The 22,671-nt window shown below is 33.4% G+C and overlaps 1 long non-coding RNA gene across 2 annotated transcripts in view; it reads right to left on the reverse strand.

Annotated features, from left to right (window-relative positions):
• LOC129526132 (uncharacterized) overlaps positions 1–22,671 on the reverse strand; it is an 87,278-nt gene that overhangs the window by 14,133 nt on the left and 50,474 nt on the right. The window contains exons 2-5 of one of the 2 annotated variants that reach the window (XR_008670738.2): positions 17,780–17,972; positions 11,911–12,049; positions 9,323–11,092; positions 3,131–3,235 (exon numbers count right to left, since the gene is read on the reverse strand). This is a non-coding gene — a long non-coding RNA (uncharacterized lncRNA). Of the gene's footprint in view, positions 1–3,130; positions 3,236–9,322; positions 12,050–17,779; positions 17,973–22,671 lie in introns of both variants that reach the window. The other variant, XR_008670737.2, reaches the window with a different exon arrangement.

Raw genomic sequence — 22,671 nt, forward strand, 5'->3', positions numbered from 1 at the left:
GTGTGTATATATATGTGGGGTATATGTACATATATATGTGTATACATATGTGTGACTCTGTATGTATATACACTCAAACACATATACACAAATACCTTTGCTTTCTCTTATATTATCCCTTTCTATAAAAAAAAGTTGTATTAACTTTGCAACATAGTACTTAAATATTAACTGTATATCATTGCATTTGAGTTACATGATATCAGAGAAAACACCACCCATGACCTTTACCTCCTCTTCTGGGGAAAGAGTTGGTGGATTTTCAGGGTTATGCAGGATGATTGTATCATGTCAGAAAGAAATATTCTTTGCTATTATCTTTATTTGGAAATTAAATACGATTTTAAGAGATGTGTATGTGTGACAAGTTGACAAGGAGTGGACTGTGATGGTTCATTTTATATGTCCACTTGGCTAGGCTATGAAATCCAGGTATTATTCAAACACTAGTCTAAATGCTCATGTGAAGGTGTCTTTAGATGTGTTTAACATTTACAGTCAGCTGATGTTAACTAAAAGATTTAGACTTGCATCAGACTAACTTACTTCAAAGTATACTACAAAGCTACAGTGATGAAAACAGCATAGTACTGACATAAAAAAAGACATGTAGATTAAAGGTACAGAAAAAAAGCTTCCAGAAACAAATCTACACATTTACGGTTAACCGATTTTCAGTAAAGAACCAAAGAATACAGAAAGGTACCAAGAAAGGACAATTTCTTCAATAAATGTTGTTGAAAAACTGGATAACCTCATGCAGAAGAATAAAGTTCGCCCCTTATCTCTCACCATATGAAATATTAACTCAAAATGAATGAAGTCTTAAATGTAAGACCTGAAACTATGAAACTATTGGAAGAAAACACAGGGAGAACACTTCATGATATTGACTTGGGCAAGAATTTTTTGGCTAAGTCATCATAGCACAGTTATATTTTTATATATGTTTTGCATATTTTTATAAGAAAACATAGACAAATGGAATTACAATAAATTAGCAAGCTTCTCCACAACAAACAAAATAATCAACAGAATGAAGAGACAACCTACAGAATGGGAATAAATAGTTGAAAACTATACACCTGACAAGGTGTTAATATCCAAAAAATATAAGAAACTTAAACTTTTATTACCAAAAACCAAATAAATTAAAATAAAAATGGGCTGAAAATCTAAATAGATGCTCTGCAAAAAAAGGCATACGAATGGCTGGCAGACATGAAAAAATGCTCAACATCAATAATCTTCAGGGAAATACAAATTAAAACCACAAGGAAATATCACCCACCCCAGTTAGAATGGCTATTGTTAAAAACGTTAAAGATATCAAGTGCTTACAAGTATGTGGAGAAAAGAAAACTCTTGAACACTTGTTGATTGAAATGTAAATTAATACAGCCATTATGGATAACAATATGGAGATTCCTAAAGAAATAAAAATTAAAACTATTATATGAACCAACAATCCCACTGCTGGGCCAATATCCAAGCGAACTGAAATTAGTGTGTTGAGGAGATATCAGCTCTCCATGCTTATGGTAGAACTATTTACAAAAGCCAAGAGATGGAATCTACTTAAGTGTCCATAATTGAATGAATACAGAAAATGTGATATATATATTATATACTAGTCTTCCTCTCCCAGTCCACTTACTCAAATGTTAATCATTTCTGACAGCACTATATATATATTATATACATTATATTATATGTACTATATTATATACATTGTAGTATATTCTATATACTATATTATATACAGTGTAATATATTATATATTATATATAATATATTATTACATTATAATATTGCATTATATTATATATTATATTACCACATTATATTATATTATATATATGTACCAGTATATATACATATATACATATATACTTATATATATCCATATAATGTAGTATATATAGATATATATATCTCATATGTATACTATATATACTACATACTAGTACAACATACTAGTCTTAGTACTATACATACTAGTATATATAGTATATATACTTATATATGTTTTGCATATTTTAATAAGAAAACATAGACAAATGGAATTACAATAAATTAGCAAGCTTATATATATAATATATACTATATATACACTATATATTTATGTTGTATAGTATATGTTATATAATATATAATCGTAAATATATTTTTATATATATATACACATATATATTTTGTATAGAGAGACTCCCTTTCACTTACACATATATCCTATGAGTTCTGTCCCTCTGGAGAACCCTGACTAATATGGCATCTAGAATCATTAATCACTAATCACATAGAGGTAAAAAGTAAAATGGTGATTACCAGAAACTGAGGTGGTTAGGAGGATTTGGGATTTGGGGAGACATTGGCCAAAGTGTATGTAAATATAGTTGGATGGGAAAAATCAATTTCAAGGAGTCTGTTGTACAGCAAGGTGACTATAATAAAAGTTAATATATTGTATTCTTGAAAATGTAAAGAGGGTGGATGTTATATGTTCTTATGGTGAAAATAATAACCATGTCAGATAAAGCATTTATTATTTAGCTATATTTAACCATCCCATATTGTATATGTACTTCAAAACATCATGTTTTACACCACAAATACTTTTAGTTATCAAACAATTTTTAAAATAAGTCATAAATAAAATTTAAACTTTTCAAAAATTTGAATTAACCTCAATAATTTGAGTGGCCTGTTCCAATAAGATGAAGAACTTACAAGCAAAAACATTTGAGGTTTCCTGGAAAAAAAAGAAACTGCCTCAGGATTGCAACATGGAAATCCAGTATAAGTTTCCAGCCTGCCCATACACCCTGCCAGTTTTGGAGAATGTGCGTTTTGGAAGGGTGAGGGGGCTATATGTATTGCATACAGTTGACCCTTGAACAATGTTGGAGGTAGGGGTATCATCCTCCATGAAGTCAAAAATTCATGGATAACTTAGACTGCCCCAAAGCTTAACTTCTAATAGCCTACCGCTGACCTGACAACATAAACATTCTGTTAACACACATTTTGTATGTCATGTGTATTATATGCTATATTCTTACAATACATCATAAGTAAGCTAGGGAAAAATGGGGTTCAGAAAAACATAAGGATGAGAAAATATATGTACTAGTCATTAAGTGGAAGTGGATCATCAAAAGTCTTCATCCTTGTTGTCTTCACGTTGAGTTGAGAAGGAGGAGAAAGAGGATGGGTTGGTCTTGCTATATCACAGCTGTAGCCGAAGAGAGAGAAAATCTCAGTATAAGTGAACCCGTGCAGTTCAAACCCACACGTTCCAGGCTCAACCCTATACACACGCGTGCACATGCACACACACAGACACACACACAGACATATATTTAAACTTTTTTAAAAAATGAATTATATGTGCCATTTAAAAAATAATTATACGTATATGTATATACAGAGAATAACACACATATATACATATATTCAACCTTTTTAAAAAAGTGTTCTTTTTAAAAAACAAATTATGTGTGTGTGTATATATATACACATATATTTGTGTGTATATGTGTATATGTGTGTATATATATTCCCTTTTTGTGGACAAATTTGATAAAATGCTAATGCTCAGTGAAGAGAAAGTCAAGGCAATCCTAATACTGTTTTTACAAACCTCCCTGAAAGTCTCTTTTCCATTCTCTTTTCACATTCCCTTCTTATATGCTCACCACACCAGAGCTCAAAAAGATTGATATGTGCAAATTTAGTGGATTAAAATAAAATAAAGTCATTATTCCACAATTTGGGAGGTAGGGAGGTATAAAGTCTGAAATGGGTTTCATTGGGCTGAAGTGCAGGTGTTGACAGGTCTGCATTTCTTTTAGAGGGTTTACTGGAGAATCCACTCTTTCGTAGTTTCCATCTTCTACAGGCCTCTCTTGTATTTCTCAGTTCAAGGCCCCTTCCTACATCCTTAAAGCCAGCAGAGAAGCATCATCTTCAAATCTCACTGACTCTGATCCTCCTGACTCTGTCTTTCATTTACTGAATCCCTGGTGATTACACTAGCTGCAGCCTAATGATCCAGGATAATCTCTTCATCTCAATCTGTGCTTTGATCTCATCTGTAAAGCCTCATTTGCCATATAAATAAACATATTCACAGATTCCAGGTATTAATAAGGGGACTTTTTTTTGAGAAGAAATTATTCTGCCTGCCATGCTATATAATAATTGTTTTAAAAGTTTAAATCTTACATTCAATAATATTATTATTAAGAAAGAGTTTATGATACACAGCTCTATAAAATGAAACATGAAACAATATAAAATATTAATTGCAACACAGTTAAAGATCATGCAGTTTATAAAGTAGCAAAATGAACAACAACAACAACAACAACAAAATCCGGTTTTCTATTGAGGGCCAACAAGGAAAGAACAACTATCTACTCAGCAGGTTTCAGTATTTGAGCCATCATTTAATTAAATATATTTGGAATCCTATAGTCTCCTGTTCATCCAAATATAGATTTTTATATTCTAAATGATGGAACCTTGAGATATTTTATAGATTTTTACCCCATTTTAAAATTACTGAAATGGATAAAAACAAGAACAATAACAGAAAAACACCCTGTCAATCTAGACTGTTACACACTGGATGAAAGAAATCTTCGATTAAGGCAAAACAACCTGTACCTCAATAAAAAAAAAAAAAAGCAAAAAGAAATCATCACCAGCACACCTGCATTACAAGAACAACTAAATAAAGTTCTTCACTCTGAAGGAAATGATACCAGTTAGAATTCTAATTAGAAATAAACAGCACAGAAAAAAACATAAATGTGTATGTGTGCATGCAGGTATGTGAGCATGGGAGTGAAAATGTTTGAAGTAACAACAGTAACAATGTTTGTGAGTTTTATAACATGAATTGTTAGAATTTTAACATATGAAAACAATCTAAAAAGGCTGGAGTAAATATCATTTGTCCATTCTACATTTATTGTCTGGGACATAGTAAAATTGATAATTTTAGATAGAGTATATTGTTACAAATACATTTTGGAATTTCCAGGAAACCGTTGAAAGACTGATAATTAAAGTGTAACAAAAAATTTAATAATGGAGAATAAAGTAATTTCAAAACCTTTTAAAATAATGGTTGCACTGATACATGCTCTTTCCAGTCATGTCTGAAAGTAAAAATTGATATGTAGGCTTTCCAGCACTTGATATAATCAGATGTTCTAATTTTTGACACTGGGATAATTAGAAAATAATTTTTCATGAAGGTCTTAATTTATATTTCCCCATGAGTAATGAGGCTTGATTTCATTTATTCATATGTTCAATCACTACTTTTATTCCTCCTCTTTCAAATTTCTTCATAAGTATTTAGTTCTATTTTGGGTATTAATTTATAGAAGTTGTTTGCATATTTTGGATATCTTTCAGAAATATGGGTTGCCAATATGTTTTATAAATTGTAGCTTTTAATTTTATCAGCTGAATCTTTCAATAAACAATTTTGTAACTGTAATGTAGTAAAACTTATCAACTATTATTTATCTTTCCAAAGGTTTTATAAGAATATCCTTCTTGATTCCATTGATTCTTGTGTTTTTTTGTAATAGACATTTCTTTGCATGTAAAATTATCTTTAATTTTGGGTGTTGTTAAGATCTTCACATTTTTGATACCTATGTGTGTGTGTGTGTGTGTGTGTGTGTATATATATTGTGTGTATATTTTATATATATATATATATATATACAGACACAGACACACACACTTAGGTTGTCTTCAGAATTTATTTATTTTGGTCGTCTCCATCAACATTCACATCATCATAAAAGCAGTGTTATTTCTTTCAAGCTACATATATATATATATATATTCTTGGCCTGCATCTCTTGCAATTCTCCGTCTCTGTACTCCTCTTACTTTCTCAGGAAAGCATTTTTTAAAAGTTGTCTTATCTCTCTGTCTCAATTTTCCTCCTCTCTTTCTTCCAGTGGTGTAGGCCAAAATAGCCTGGAGTCATTTTGAATACTCTCTTTTTTCACATTCACATGTAATTCATCAGGATATATGTCACCCTCTCTAATGCTAATGTTCTAATCTGAGCCACCATCATCTCACATGGATTAATATAATAATCTCCTAATTAGAGGTTCGCTTAAGCCCGGGAGGCGGAGGTTAAAATGAGCAAAGATTGCACCACTTCACTCCCGCCTAGAGGACAGAGTGAGACACCTTCTTAAAACACACACACACACACACATGGACACACACACGGACACACACACACACACACACACACACACACAAAGGTTTTTGTGTCTCTGTTTCCTTCATTTCTGCTCTGATTTTAGTTATTTCTGGTCTTCTGCTAGCTTTTGGATTTGTTTGCTCTTGCTTCTCTAGTTCTTTTAATTGTTATGGTAGGGTGTCAATTTGAGATATTTCTAGCTTTCTGATGTGGGCATTCAGTGCTATAAATTTCCCTTTTAACACTGTTTTAGCTGTTTCCCAGAGATTCTGGTACATTTTCTCTTTTTTTCCATTAGTTTCAAAGAACTTCTTTATTTCTGCCTTAATTTCGTTATTTATCCAGGAGTCATTCAGAAGCAGGTTGTTCAATTTCCATGCGGTTTTGAGTGAGTTTCTTAATCCTGAATTCTAATTTGATTGCACTGTGGTCTCAGAGACTGTTTGTCTTTTATTCTATTCTTTTGCATTTGCTGAGGAGTGTTTTACTTCCAATTATGTGGTCGATTTTAGAATAAGTGCCATGTGGCACTGAGAAAACAAACCCCTAGCCAATAACATACTGAATGCACAAAAGCTGGAAGCATTCCTTTTGAAAACCAGCACAAGACAAGATTGCCCTCTCTCACCACTCCTATTCAACATAGTATTGGAAGTTCTGGCCAGAGCAATCAGGCAAGAGAAAGAAATAAAGGATATTAGAATAGGAAGAGAGGAAGCTAAATTGTCTCTGTTTGCAGATGACATGATTCTATATTTAGAAAACCCCATCGTCTCACCCTAAAAACTCTATAAGCTGATATGCAACTTCAGCAAAGTCTCAGTACGAAATCAATACGCAAAAAATCACAAGCATTACTATATACCAACAATGGACAAGCAGAGAGCCAAATCATAAGCTACCATTCGCAATTGTTATAAAGAGAATAAAATACCTAGGAATACAACTTACAAGGAATGTGAAGTACCTCTTCAAGGAGAACTACAAACCACTGTTCAAGGAAATGAGAGGACACAAACAAATGGAAAAACATTCCATGCTCATGGATAGGAAGAATCAATCAGTATCGTAAAAATGGCCATACTGTCCAAAGTAATTTATAGATTCAATGATATTCCCATCAAGCTACCATTGACTTTCTTCACAGAATTAGAAAAATACTACTTTAAATTTCATATGGAACCAATGAAAAGCCCATATAGCCAAGACAATTCTAAGCAAAAAGAACAAAGCTGGAGGCATCATACTACCTGACTTCAAACTATACTACAAGGCTACAGTAACCAAAACAACATGGTACATATATAGACCAAAGGAACAGAACAGAGACCTCAGAAATAGCACCACACATCTACAACAATCTGATCTTTGACAAACCTGACAAAAATAAGCAATGGGGAAAGGATTCCTTATTTAATAAATGGTGCTGGAAAACTGGCTAGCCATATGCAGAAAACTGGAACTGGACCCCTTCCTTACACATTATACAAAAATTAACTCAAGATCGATTAAAGACTTAAACATAAAACCCAAAACCATAAAAATCCTAGAAGAAAACGTAAGCAATACCATTCAGGACATAAGCATGGGCGAAGACTTCCTGACTAAAACTCCAAAAGTGATTGCAACAAAAGCCAAAATTGACTAACGGGATCTAATTAAACTAAAGAGCTTCTGCACAGCAAAAGAAACTATCATCACAGTGAACAGGCAACCGACAGAATAGGAGAAAATTTTTGCAATCTACCTATCTGACAAAGACTTAATATCCAGAATGTACAGGGAATGTAAATAAATTTACAAGAAAAAAAAAAAAAAACAAAGAACCCCATCAAAAAGTGGGCAAAGGATATGAACAGAACCTTCTCAAAAGGAGACATTTATGCAGCCAACAAACATATGAAAAAAAGCTAATCATCACTAATCATTAGAGAAATGCAAATCAAAACCACAATGATGTACCATCTCATGCCAATCAGAAGGGCGATCATTAAAAAGCCAAGAAACTACAGATTCTGGCAAGGCTTTGGAGAAATGGGAATGGTTTTACACCATTGGTGAGAGTGTAAATTAGTTCAACCATTGTGGAAGACAGCGTGGAGATTCCTCAGGGATCTAGAACCAGAAATACCAATTGACCCAGCAATCCCATTACTGGGTATATACTCAAAGGATTACAAATCATTCTGCTATAAAGATACATGCACAGTTATGTTTATTGCAACACTATTTCCAATAGCAAAGACTTGGAACCCACCCAAGTACCCATCAGTGACAGACTGGATAAAGAAAATGTGGCACATATACATCATGGAATACTATGCAGCCATAAAAAGAACGAGATCATGTCCTTGGCAGGAACATGATGAAGCTGGAAGCCATCATTCTCAGCAAACTAACACAGGAACAGAAAACCAAACACCACATTTTCTCATTCATAAGTGGGAGCTGAACAATGAGAACACTTGAACACTGGGAGGGGAACAACACACACAGGGGCCTGTTGGGGGTTGGGGGACAAGGGGAGGGAGAGCACTAGAACAAATACCTAATGCATGCAGGGCTTAAAACCTAAATGATGGGTTGATAGGTGCAGCAAACCACCATGGCACATGTATACCTGTATAACAAACCTGCACATCCTGCACACATATCTAGGAACTTAAAGAAAAAACACAATGCACACACACACACACACACACACACACACACACACAAACTCCTAATTTGCCTGATTGCAGTTGTCCGCTTTACTTTTTATATGAACCAGCAGTCTGAGTGATTCTTTTAAAATACAATTTCTATTTTGTCACTTACACCATTTCTCATGTTTTACTCAGACAAGTAGTCAAACTCCTTACAATGACAAAAAGGCCATATACCATCTACCCACCATCTTTCTCATCAGTAATCCACTTGTTGATTTCAGTCAGTCAATTGCCTGGTCACTCTGCTAAATGGCCTTTCTATACACAGAATAAGCAAGGAAAATCCCTGCCTTAGAGCCCTTTGCATAGGCTATTTCCTCAGTCTGGACTGTCTTTCCCCAAATATTTTCATTGCTATCTCACTCACCTTCATTTCTTATTCATGTGTCTCATACTCAATGGAAAATCTCTATTCACCACCCGTTTTGAACAGCAAATCATCTTCTCTTTGTTGTTGTTTATTCTCCTTTCCCTAATCTGTTTTTTGTTTGGTTTTCTTTGTTTGTTTTGAATTGACAATGTCTGTTTCAAACAGTGTAAGTAGGTTATAGTGATGTGACAATCAGTCTCAAATCTCAGTGGTATAAATAACCAAGGTCATTCTACAAACACCACGTAGGTCTGCAGGGAGTCTCATGGGATTGTAGTTCCTTTGGATACAGCTAATGGATGACCTATTAAGCTAAGATTCTACCACCACCTTCTGTTTACCCAGTTAACTTCAGCAGTAGAAAGAAAGAAGAGAACATGGGAAATTGTGTATGAGTTATTGAATATGCCTATATTAGTTATTGAATATGTTTATAATAATTATTGAATATGTCTATACGTCATTTTCTTATGCATAATCTCAAAGGAGTGAGGAAAATCTTCCATTTGTTTATGAAGAGTAAAGAACCAGATATATCTATGAAAAGTAGCATAGTTTGATGCCTTGCCTTCTAACCTAGTATGTGATTCACTGATAAGTATTTTTAATTAATTATCCCTCTTACCCCAGTAGAATACTGAATTCATATGGTCAATGAGTTTTAGCTATTTTGATAATGATTGAAGCCCAGCAGGCAAAACAGTGTAAAGAATATACTTGATGCACAATAAAAATGTATTGCATGCACAAAATCCAACAAAGTGTATTACTTTCTCTTTATTATAGAAATTTTATACTTTTATTACAATAGTATTTTTTGAATGTATGAATTTTTCTAGAAGTATCTTTTATCCTTATTGTTACAGTTTCTAAATGTCATAAAACTCAACTTCTGAATCAAATGCATTATGTACATGATATCCTGTTTAATTTACTTAACTGTAAGAAATCTTTCTTTATGAAACTATATAAAATGTATATTTTTCCTTTAATGGAACCCTAACACTCAGCACTTTGACTGTACCAGGTACCAAAATATACTGCTGAAAGAGGTTACAGCAAAATTTTGGGTTGAGAGGTGGGAGTGGAATCAGAAAATAAAGAAAAAAGCATACATGAGAGGATGAAAGATAGTAATGGGTTGATAAAAATGGAACCAGGAATAGGACTAAGGTCAGGAAATGCATAATGAAAGCAAACCACTGACTGCATAGCCAAAGCCAACTTGAACAGAAGGTAACTTGAAGAAATCAGAAATCAGGCAAGTAGTGCTTTTCTCCCTAAATTCATTTCCTTTATTCCCTATAAATACATCTTTATCTAAACATTTGACCATCCAGCTAAAACCTGTATTTCCCTGGCTTTCCTCTGGCTAGGTGTGCATATGTACCTCACGTTTGGAACAATGTGTGTGAGTGGAGATATTGGATGCTACTTCTGGATGATTCAAGTTAAGCTTTTTTGTGTGGGTGAGTCTTTTTCCCCCTCCCATGGGTTGGAATGAAGATGTGGAAGCAGTTTGTTTTTGACTGAATACACAAGGGCACAAACTATTGAATAGTAGGAACCCAGAAGGAAAATTGTCTGATTTTGTGAATGTCTTCATGGGGCAAAGCTGCCTGATAACTGGAACTAACAGGACTACTATTACATACAGAAATAGAGTTTACTTATTTAAATCACTGTAATTGTGTCGGTTGTTTACTATAGCAGGTGGACTCTAACTGATATAGGTGGTGACATCCAAAACTGGAAAATACAGAGAACCTGAGATCATGCATGAGAGAGTCAAGGAAAATAGGAGAAATAGTTTTTACTTATCTGAACTCAGAGCAAATGGTTTTACAAAGCAGCCGTTGTCCCATTGGCAAGCCATTGCCCTACTTTGGCAAGTTAAACCTTATATTTTCAGATCTTGGATCAAGAACCACATACTTGGAAAAATTATTTTCTGTTCTCTCTTCCTCTCTTCCTCCCCTCCTTCCATATCCCAGCCTTGATTCTGTCGCCCTTATACACTGTTGGTTGTTTTCTCTTCCACATACCTAGCAATTGGTATAACAGAGTTATCTTTTCCTCTTCTTTTCTTTTATTTCTTTTTTCTTTTTTTTTTTTTTTTGAGACTGAGTCTCACTCTGTCACCCAGACTGGAGTGCAATGGCAGGACCTTGGCTCACTGCAACCTCTGCCTCATGGGTCCAAGCGATTCTCCTGCCTCAGCCTCTCAAGTAGCTGGGATTACAGGCATGTGCCACCATGCCTGGGTAATTTTTTGTTTTTCTTTAGTAGAGACGGGGTTTCACCATGTTGACCAGGCTGATCTCGAACTCCTGACCTCAGGTGAACCACCTGCCTCGGCCTCCCAAAGTGCTGGGATTACAGGCGTGAGTCACCGTGCCTGGCCCTCTTTTCTTTTCTTTCTTTTCTTTTTCTTTTTTTTTTTTTTTTAACAAACAAACAAAACATTAAAACTGTTTTCTTTAATGAAAGTTGAATAAGAAAAATAACTTATATGTCTAAATTCCTTAGAGTTCTCCAACCCAGTGCAAAATTAAAACTTATACCTATCTAGAACGGAAGGATACTTATAATCAGCACAATGGATAGTCTTCCCCTTTCAGACTCAGCTGATCTCCGTGTTGCAGCACTTTTGATTATCCACTCAGCCTCCTAACCTCTCCCACAAAGGAAAAGTTGACATGCTTAAGTCTTCCCACTAGCAGTCTATAATATAAAAATATATCATACAGAATCATTACTACTTACTTCGACAAGAAGATACAAGGAGAGCTACATACACAAATTGTAATGATTACTATATTGTATGTAGATTCTATATTCATTTTTCATATTAAGCTGGATTCTTAATAGTGAACAGAACCAACATGCAATATATGTTCTGTAGTCAACAACTGTAGTCTAGTTATTACTGGAATGTAGAAAGGACTTCGATATTTTATTTCATGAATATTTTTTGAAAACAGTATTAAAAGTATGTGATCATGTACATCAGTGTCACTTTATTGTAAGGTTTGTTTATTGAACACATTTTTTAGCAATATATTTACTGCAGGACAATAGATAAGCTCTTAAAGAATATTGTAATGACAACCTATAGCTCTTAGTTTCATTTGTTTTAAAGCTTTCCTCTAAGCTCCTTCTTAGATATTATGTAACTTCTAGACACAAAACTTAAAGGAAAATAAACTAGGCATTGTGCATTGCTGACTTAGGACACACTGCAACTCCTTGTGCCTTCTGGATAACTTGGTTTCTACAAAAGCATATTACAATGCTACTGAAAGCTTATTTTGAAATTTCATAATTTCCCCTACATTATGCTTTATATAAAAATCTGCATTGTATATTTCTTTACATTTCAGATACAGCAAATTCATAGTAAAAATGTATCCTGAAAAGTTTCAATATGTATGTGTACAGTTACATTTAAATTATTTTCCAACATAGGCCTATTTATGTCATGCTGAAACCAGTAAACTTAGTTTTGTAGAATAGTAATGTTATTTTTTAGGACAACCAACTAAAACTGCCTTTTAGGCATTATATATGACTCATTGCTGTAGTTACGATACCGTTTTTATTTTTAATCAAATCTCCCAGAGGCCTTATGGCAAGTAGTATTAAAACCACTAAGCAAAAGTTTATATAATTTGGGGATTAGTGTTTCATAAATCAGTAAGGATTCCCTATACATCTTTTGAAGGATTTGATAATTTGGAGTCCTAAAGGTACAGATCTTTCCCATATATCTACTTCTCTGTATTCCTTCATAAAGAACATACACTTAGCTTAACATTTTATGTAAAACAACACTCCCTCTCTCAACCTAAACATGCTGCCACCCTAGGCTCAGAGAATGGTATAGAGAGAATAGATAACTCACTTACACGGGATCAATTGGATTTTTCTCTGGGGACTTTGGAATGGAGACAAGGCAATGCCGTGTAGCTTAGCTATGCATGATTGACCTGTAAAGCTGTGTACCCACTGTCTGTATTTGGGATTCGATTTGCATTGGGGGGGATGCTTTGATGAGCCACATGTAATTAATAATATCAGGCAACTGATATGGTTTGACTCTGTGTCCCCACCCAAATCTCATGTGAAATTGTAACTTCCAATGCTGGGGGAGGGACCTGATGAGAGATGATTGGATCATAGGGGCGATTTACCCCTTGCTGTTCCTGTGATAGTGAACTAGTTCTCAGGAGATCTGGTTGGTTAAAAATGTGTAGCACTTCCCTCTTCATGCTCTCTCTCTCCTGCTCCACCATGTGAAAATTGTGCCTGCTTCCTCTTTGCTTTCTGTCATGAGTATAAGTTTCCTGAGGCCTCCCCATCCATGTTACCTATATGCTCTGTGACACCGTAACTCAATTAAACCTCTTTTCTCCATAAATTACCCAGTCTCAGGTATGTCTTTATAGCAGTGTGAGAATGGATTAATAACACCAGCCATGTAGAGAAATGAGACGCAAACATAGGCACACAAAGAAATATAAGAAGACAAGATATTAAGAGAAAGACTGAGATGGCTTTCCAGCTATTGAGAAGTCTAAATACACTTCCTTAAATAAAGTTCATCTTTATACATAAATTTCTTTCAGCCAATACCTAATTGTGGATATTTAAAAACTTATATTTTGAAAGTAAATTTTACTTCTACAGTAAACAAATTCATACCAATTTTATTCCCTAAGCCTGGGCTGCAAAATGAATGGGACACTTACCAGGAGGAAGTTGAAATATTTGAACAAGGGGAAATAATTTTCCATGCTAAAATATGAAATCCTCCCACTTTAGAGACAGATTTTATTTTCTAGCTGTGACTCACAATAATACTAGAAATCTCAGTTTTAATTTCTGCTCTGAGTTTAACTACCTATGTAATGATGAGGGTAAATTAATTAATCTCTGCCAATCAACAATCTCCAAATATTTGTCACATGCCAATTATGCAAATCATGGCATTTAAATGACATGGCAAATAAATAACATTTTTATTATCAAGGCGTTTACATCTTATAAAATGGCAACTATATAAAGATAAACTAGCAATACAAGAAATAAATAAATGTTACAAAAATGTACAGTGGTAGTCCTGAAACTTCTCTATCTTGAGACCACTTACATTCTTAACGTCACGGAAGGCCCCAAAGAGCTTTAGTTTATGCAGGTTGTATCTATTGATATTACTGTATTAACAATTAAAACTGGGGCCAGGCTCAGTGGCTCACACCTGTAATCCCAGCATTTTGGGAGGCCAAGGCGGGCAGATCATGAGGTCAGGAGATCGAGACCATCCTGGCTAACACGGTGAAGTTCGTCTCTGCTAAAAAAAAAAAAAAAAAAAAAAAAAAAAACACACACAAAAAATGAGCCGGGCGTGGTGGTGGGTGCCTGTAGTCCCAGATACTCGGGAGGCTGAGGCAGGAGAATGGCGTCAACTCGGGAGGCAGAGCTTGCAGTGAGCCGAGATGGCGCCACTGCACTCCAGCCTGGGCAACAGAGAAAGACTCCGTATCAAAACAAAACAAAAATTAAAACTGAGAAAAATTTTAAATACTCACTAATTTTCCTAGCAATTCACTAAATTTTTAAAATAGTAATAACATATACATAAATATTAACAAAAGTAACATTTTGATGACTAATGGTTATTTTGCAAAGCAAAAGTAGGTTTAGTGAGATCTGTGTTGCTTTGTATTTTTGTGAAATTCTTTAATGATTGGCTTGGTAGATCACTGAATATTCCACTTTTCTGAACTCAGTGTGTTATGGTATGTTGTTCTGGTTGAAGTATATAAAGAAGATCCAGCTATGTACAGATAAGTACTTGAAAACAAACTGAGGCACTCTTGGACACACTAAAAGGATCTTGGGGTCATCCAACGTGCCTCAGATCACATTGTGACACCCATAAACATGCAGGTTTAATTTCAGAACAAATTATAAATAAATGTAAAATACTTTATGGAACTGGGAATTAAAATAAACAAACATTTTTGAGAGGGAGTATCCACATTAACCTTGTGAGTTAGACAAATTGTTCCTAGCTGGAAAATAAAGAACATGAAATCTATAAAAATCAAACATAATGTGGCCATTGAAAGGTAGGGACTATCCCCAATTGTTTTGTGTTGGTTTATTCGTTTTCTAAGGAAGTTTTGTTGGTAGAAAGAGATTGAGTTTTCAAGCCTGGGTTTGAATCCATGTCAATCACTCATTCTATGCACTTGGCTACTTTAGCATCTTTTAAGCTCAGTTTGTTTATAAGCAATGGAGGAAATTTCAATGGAGCTGAAAAAATTTACACTGCGTGCTGTTAAGAGTGTTGGAAATGACGTGTGATACATCCTTAACACGTCTGACACATGGTGATGGCTCAGTAAATGGTGGCTGTGATATTTATAAATAATATTTACCTGTATATTTCAGTATTTTTCACTATATGATAATGCCTAGAAAGATGAATAAGGTTCAAGTAAATAGAAAGGATAACCTCAATAAGAGAGGTTAAATTATTTTTCAAACGTAGGCCTATTTATGTCGTGCTGAAACCAATAAACTTAGCTATGTAGAATAGTAATGTTATTTTGGGGGACAATAAACTAAAATTGCCATTGAGGCATTACATATGACTCACTACTGTAATTACAATAACATTTGTATTTTTTATCAAAAAAAATTTCCAGGAGTAGTAAATAACATTATGGAGGTTATCATTTCTACTTAGTTGAACCTTATTCAAAATACAAATCTCCACAATTTATGTTGTAAAGGTTATAGTGTTTGTCATGTAACCTGGAAAATTTTAATTGACATGGGTCATCACAGCTCAATACATTTGAGAAAAAAATCTTGAATTCCTAATCTTATTCATTTTAGTCACTGTCCTAATCTAACTCCTGAAATTTAATATTAATCCTTTACCCCCACAAAATGACTTAGCAGTCTTAAAATTTCAATACTGCATTTTCTTATTTGGATTGAAGTTTAGATCTATTTAGAAAGTAGTCAGCCTGAAAGGCTGCTTTTTTGCCATTTGCTTATTTTATTTGCATATTTACCTCTATAAAGGGATTACAGCTCACAATAGACATAGCAGTTACAAATATAAATATAAATTGGTATTTTTATTAACAAGAATAAAATTTTCTGTCAATATGACTAATAATTTGTTTACCAGTTTGGTGTTCTGAAAATCTAAACTCAGAAAAAATTAATTTCAGAAGGATGATTACAGCAAACTACGATTTGGTGTATATTTCAAGATAGCTAGAACAGCATATTTTAAATGTTGTCACCTGTCACATAAAAATGACAAATGTTTAAAGTGATCGATATGGTAATTATCCCAATTTGATCGCTATATTATCGACATGCATTGAAACATCACATTGTACCCTATAAATATGTACAATTATTATGTCAATTATAAATTTGAAAATTAAAAAAATTTTCCTGAAGAACATTACTTCAATAAATCATAGACACAGAGAAAAAAACCATAATTTTATATTTCACGTAGTGCTATCTTTAAATGCTACAGTTTCCAGGAGGCACAGTTCAGCTAAACAGTGCATTTTAATTACAACATATATTAAATATAAATAAAATATCCTGATAATATATTTATTTATTAACTCGTACTATCCTCTTCTATAAATTTTGCTTATATACAGGTAATAAATATGCACATGTAAATTAAAACAAAGAAATCAAATGAAAGGGAAATAACCTTCTCAAACCAAGATGAAGGTAGGAAAAAGTAAATTTTAAATTAATACATAAAGAGAGTAAAAAAGTAATAAATCTGCAATTAAAGTTCAATTCTGAGATCCTAACTAGGTGAATCAAAGAGTGAAATATAAATAGGCATATAACACAACATATTTGACTTGAAATTCTATTGAAGACCTCAACAATTATAATCTTAGTAATAGGATGTCAAGCCTGTACAGTTTTCATTATATGGTATATTCTTAGAAAAAAAGTAGAATAATACATAGAAAGCAACCTTTTGCATAGAAAGCAACCTTTACAAGGAGGTAACATTATCTATAAAAGGAAGGCAGCTTCCTCAAGAATATTATCCACCCACTTCCCAACCTGAAGTCTCAACATTTAAGGTGATGTGACAATTTATATGTCAGGAAGAAAAAAATCACATTAAATAATTTCCCAAGTGCGAGGGCTTCCAACTAGGAAATTATAGGAATGGGAAAGAGTGTAAGTAACTTTAAATGTAATAATAATATTTCAGTGATATATTATTATTTCTTTCTGTGCAGGAAGAGTAAGATCTCCTTTAGAGACAGGGAAGCTTGACAGGGGAGAAAAAGGCTGGGAGATTTTGGACTCATGTAGACGGCATCTTATAAACAAATCGATGGAAACAGGAGTTGCTGATGTTGATCCTTTTGCTCTTACCATTGTTTTCTTCCCCATAGACTTAGTGCAGAATCCTCATTCTTATATTTCATTATTCATTCCTTTGTTATAGTCTCAGAGGCATCATTTTTGGTCAGATGACTTTGATCTCAGAGATAGGTGCTATATCCTCACTTCGGACATCCTATTTGCTGATTCCTTAATGGCAATTTTTTTTTCTCTTAACCACACCCTAAAATGCAGTAAAAATAAATACATATAAAAAATTCTGAAACACCACAAATTATTAAATAATTGAAAATAATAAGCAGAGATTTAACAATTTAACCAACTTTAGGAGCATTTGATATAATCAATTCAAGCCTTGATACTTAATATAAGATTCTCCCCGGTCCCCAAAGAGCAAAATCCTTTAGAATAGTGATGGCGTGTTCCATTTTATACCTCCATCACATGGCAAAATACTTGATTTAATAAGCATTGCAGGTTGAATAAATATTATGTTAAAAAATTTAAAAAAAAAACAGAAAAGGGAAACTGTCTATAGTGCTGTCATGGCAACAAATGAAATAATTGAAACTCGTAAATTCATTTCTCTGTGGTGATGTCTTCATTGAAAAAATTTCCAAGAGTAGCATATAATTCCTGTTTGAGAAGAAATTACTTACTTATTTGATGCACTATCATATTTGGCCTTAAAATAATATTTTCTTTTTTCCTTCAGTGTATGTGTTGTTTGTTGTTGTTGTTGTTTTCTGTTCTCAAGTTCTAACAAATTTATTGAGAGGTAAGTAATATTAGGATAACGGGAGCTCCTAAAAATGTGTTGATTGAAAGAATGACAATGTTAAACAAGTAGTTTGAACTACATACTTGGAAATAATTCTTCTAATTTAATAGATATTTTTCTTTTCTTCCTTTATCTTGCACTTGTAAAAGGGAAAAAAGATATATGATTCAATGAACATATATCTCAACTTGATGAACTTATGGACATTTTTGACATTAAAAAGAATTCCAGCTGATCCAAGTATCAGCTTAAATTACATTATGATATTAATTAAATACTTAAAAACATAAATCTTGGGATGAACTCTAATTTATTCTTTGAATTTATGAATATAAAGCCAAAGAGAATTTATAAGCTAAGCACAAGCAAATTATAAACCCATAAAATTAAAATTAACAACATAAATTTGATATAATAGAACATGTGTTGTTAACAGTAAATTTCCAACCTCAATTAAAATATGATATGATTGTTGTGATAAAGTTTTCTGTTGAGTTTCACAGGCCTAGTCAACCCTAAGCCATGAAATTACTTGATTTCTTATTTTACTCACGTTAAAATGCTACCAAACTTTTGTTTCCATAGTGTCATTGGCGTGTAATTTGGGCTTCACTTGGGACAAATGTATTGCATATGTAGCTTCTCTGTCTCATTTGTTCATTAGCTTCTCATCATACAACTTGGAGCCAAAAATATCACAAACCCAAAGGCAGCCATGGCACTGAAATAACAGATCTGTATTGTATCTGATAAAGAATATGCTTATATAAAGTTATTGTCAAATTATTATCAAAATAGAAAGATAAAACTAAAATAAAAATTTTAGTAGAGAACTTGTGGAACGTAAAAAAGCAATACTTTCAAAAACCTTCTCGCATCCGTAGTAGCAAGTTTGAGAAACACTACGTAGTAGACACGGAGAAAAACTAGTTTTCATACAAGTACTTTTCAAGAAACTTTTTAATTTCACCACAGAACATTTTTAAGTTTATGAATTAGAAACTCGAACCCATATTTTCCAGAAAAAAAATGGTAAAATTATAGTTTTGCACCCAGACCTTTACGACACAATTTAATTTATCTTGTAATATAGCTGAAAACTCTATTTTCAGTAGAGAGTAGAAATTACTTCAGCAAAGTCTCTATTTTATTTTCAGTGTATGAATATAAATTATGTAAATTCCTTCATGGTAGTTTCTGGAAGTATTGTAATAAGAATAATTAAACAAAAGCTCAAGAGTAGTACTTGACAGGATCTTTTTAAAATTAATGTTGAATGCAGGTGCCTGAGGAAAAGTAAATTTAAGCATTGAAGTAGAAGATACAGAACTTCTGTCAAAATGCTAAAAGGGACCTGGTTACAAATGGAGGCTTAAAATGTTTATATTACTGATTCTTAATTATGTCTAATTTACTTAGAAAGTTAAGTCTCATCTGGGCATGGTGACTCATATTCGTAATCCCACCATTTTAGGAGGCTGAGGCAGAAGGATCACTTGAGCTCAGGAGTTTTAGATCAGCCTGGGCAAAATGGTGAAACCCTGTCTTTACAAACATTAAAAAAAGAAAAAAAATCAGTCAGGAGTAGTGATGTGTGCCTGTAGTCCCAGCAACATGGGAGGCTGTGTTGGGAGGATCACTTGAGCTTAGGAGGCCAAGGCTGGGCTGCAGTGAGCCATGATCATGCCACTGCACTGTAGCCTGGGCAACAGAGTGAGACCCTGTCTTCGAAACTAAACAAAACAAAGACAAACAAAGAACTATTGTTCCTAAAACTAGCCTGAAGTTTGTCATCTATTATTGAGTTCTTATTTTAATCAAATAAAATTAGTAATGCCATTTTTTCTTAGTAATCTCCTCACAGCACTAGGAAAACTTCACTCTTTCAGACATCTCAAATATTTCTGGTGTTTTCCTTTTCTAAAACAAAACATGTTTATTACAAAACATACCATAACATAGACAGTCATATCTATAAAATGATGGAATTCTGCCATTAATGGATACTATTATATCTATCTTACTATTATGCCTCAAGGCATGCCAAGATGAAACATTTAGTATCTTTTTTTTCTTGATCTCAAACTCAGGGTGCTTCAAGGTAAGGGGTAAATACTTTTCTATGTGACTGTAACGTAAACTTCCACAAGTCATCAAAACTATGTAAAAACGAATTCACATGTGTGGTAATAACATTACTACATCACATTTTTACTGGCTCTTGTTTTCAGAAGCTCTGCAGAGACTCTGTACTTTTGCAAATGTCCTCCCTGTTGTTGTTGTTGTTGTTGTTGTTGTTGTTGTTGTTGTTGTTGTGGTTTTTAACTCAGGAGACTTTTTGCATGTGCTCACAAATAAGTTCAAGAAACTACTACCTCAGGCATTATGTGCTTGATCTACACTTTAGCTTCTGGCAGTACTTTCTCTCCTGGGCTCTGCTATTGCCTCTACTGGAAAGCACCATATTATTAAGGCAAAAGTTTAGTTTTATTAAGGTGTCACTGCTTCTTCCAGACACAGGCGCCATTTGCATTAGGGATCGTCTTGTGTATAAGTTATTAGGGATTGTCTTGTGTATAAGTTATCTTATCACTCTGGCTGCTCCTGACAATGTTGAATTTTACCAGAAACCTGTGCTCCTGGAAAACAGCCAAGGTTAAAAAATCCCCCCAGTCTTGTGTCTTCCAGGAAATGGTTCACTGCAAAGAACCACACTTCTTCCTATGACTTACATAAGATTTATGGGTGCCTTCCTTATTTACCCATGACAAAGCTGGACACAGATCTTCTGAATTCCTATTCTTTGAGTCATATAAAATTAGTTGATGAGCAGTCAGGCACCCATCTTTGGTTGATGAACTTAGATTCCTATGTCTTAATCTCGATCAAAAAGTGTTCTTTAGGGAAGAATTTTGAGATATTTGGAACCGAATTCAACGTTTTACAAACGTACCTCTTATGTTTTTATAGCATCTATTGATATGCTATTCTAAGATGAGGAAAAACACACCCATATAATTTAGTAAATAGTAGTTGATAAAAGTTCTATATCCACACAACTATTTTAAGTGAGTCAGTTGCATCCTAAAGGAAAGAGAAAAAAATATTTAGAGCAAAAAGAAAGACAGATCTTTCTTTTTTTTTTTTTTCTGTCATAGCTGTATGTTCTCTGGCTGACATACACTCATAATTCAGTATGTACTTATTGAATAAAGTCAGGAAGTTGTTGTGTAATGTAATGATATAATATGCTTCAGAGAATGAAAACAAACCAATTCTATATTACAAATCTGAAAATGGACAACCACTGGCAATAGACTTTCTATGTCATAAAAGTAAAGAAAAATATAGTTGGGTCTATTGTAGATTAACAGAGATTTAAGAACCAACACAACCAAATACAATGTGTGATTCTTGATTGACTCCAGGTGTGAGCAAATCAGCTATAAATACACTTTTAGAATATCTGAATATGCTCAAATACAGAATTTGTGGGTATTTTGTAATATTACGTGATTTGTCTCAATTATTTTAGCTGTAATAATAGCACTGTAGCAAAATTTGAGAATATTAATTTTTGGAGATATATGCTTGAAATATTTAGAATGAAGTATCAAAGTATCTATAATTTACTTTAAAAAGAACATATACCTAGTGATGCAAATATAGAAAAATAGAAACAGGTTTTGAATATAGACTTGGGTATAGAGTTTATTACACTCTGTACTTTTCTGAATGTGTAATAGAATGTCCATGCCTATAGTAAAAAAGATAAAAGGAAAATAAAATATTTGAATAAATAAGATAAAAATAATTAAGTATCTATATACCTACCACTTGCTCATTTCAAAAAGGAAAGACACTTAAAAAGTTTCCTTAACACACGTGAAACTTTTGAGAGTAAGGGGGACAACAATGCCTCCTCTAGACAAAAATGTCAGAAGGAGAGCTCTGCAAATGCCTCCCTAGCCAAAGTAAGGTGAATGGTGTAGTTAGCCAAGGAGCAAGATCAGCATGTTCTCAAGGGCTAGCATCCTATTTTCCCTGAAATTTGTACCAAAATATCTTTAGTCCTTTAAAAAATACCAAAATTAGTTTTAATAAAAAATCCATGAGTTACTTAATATTATTCTATTGGTAA

This window comes from Gorilla gorilla, chromosome 14, assembly GCF_029281585.2.
Source record: "Gorilla gorilla gorilla isolate KB3781 chromosome 14, NHGRI_mGorGor1-v2.1_pri, whole genome shotgun sequence".
Taxonomy (NCBI): Eukaryota; Metazoa; Chordata; class Mammalia; order Primates; family Hominidae; genus Gorilla; species Gorilla gorilla.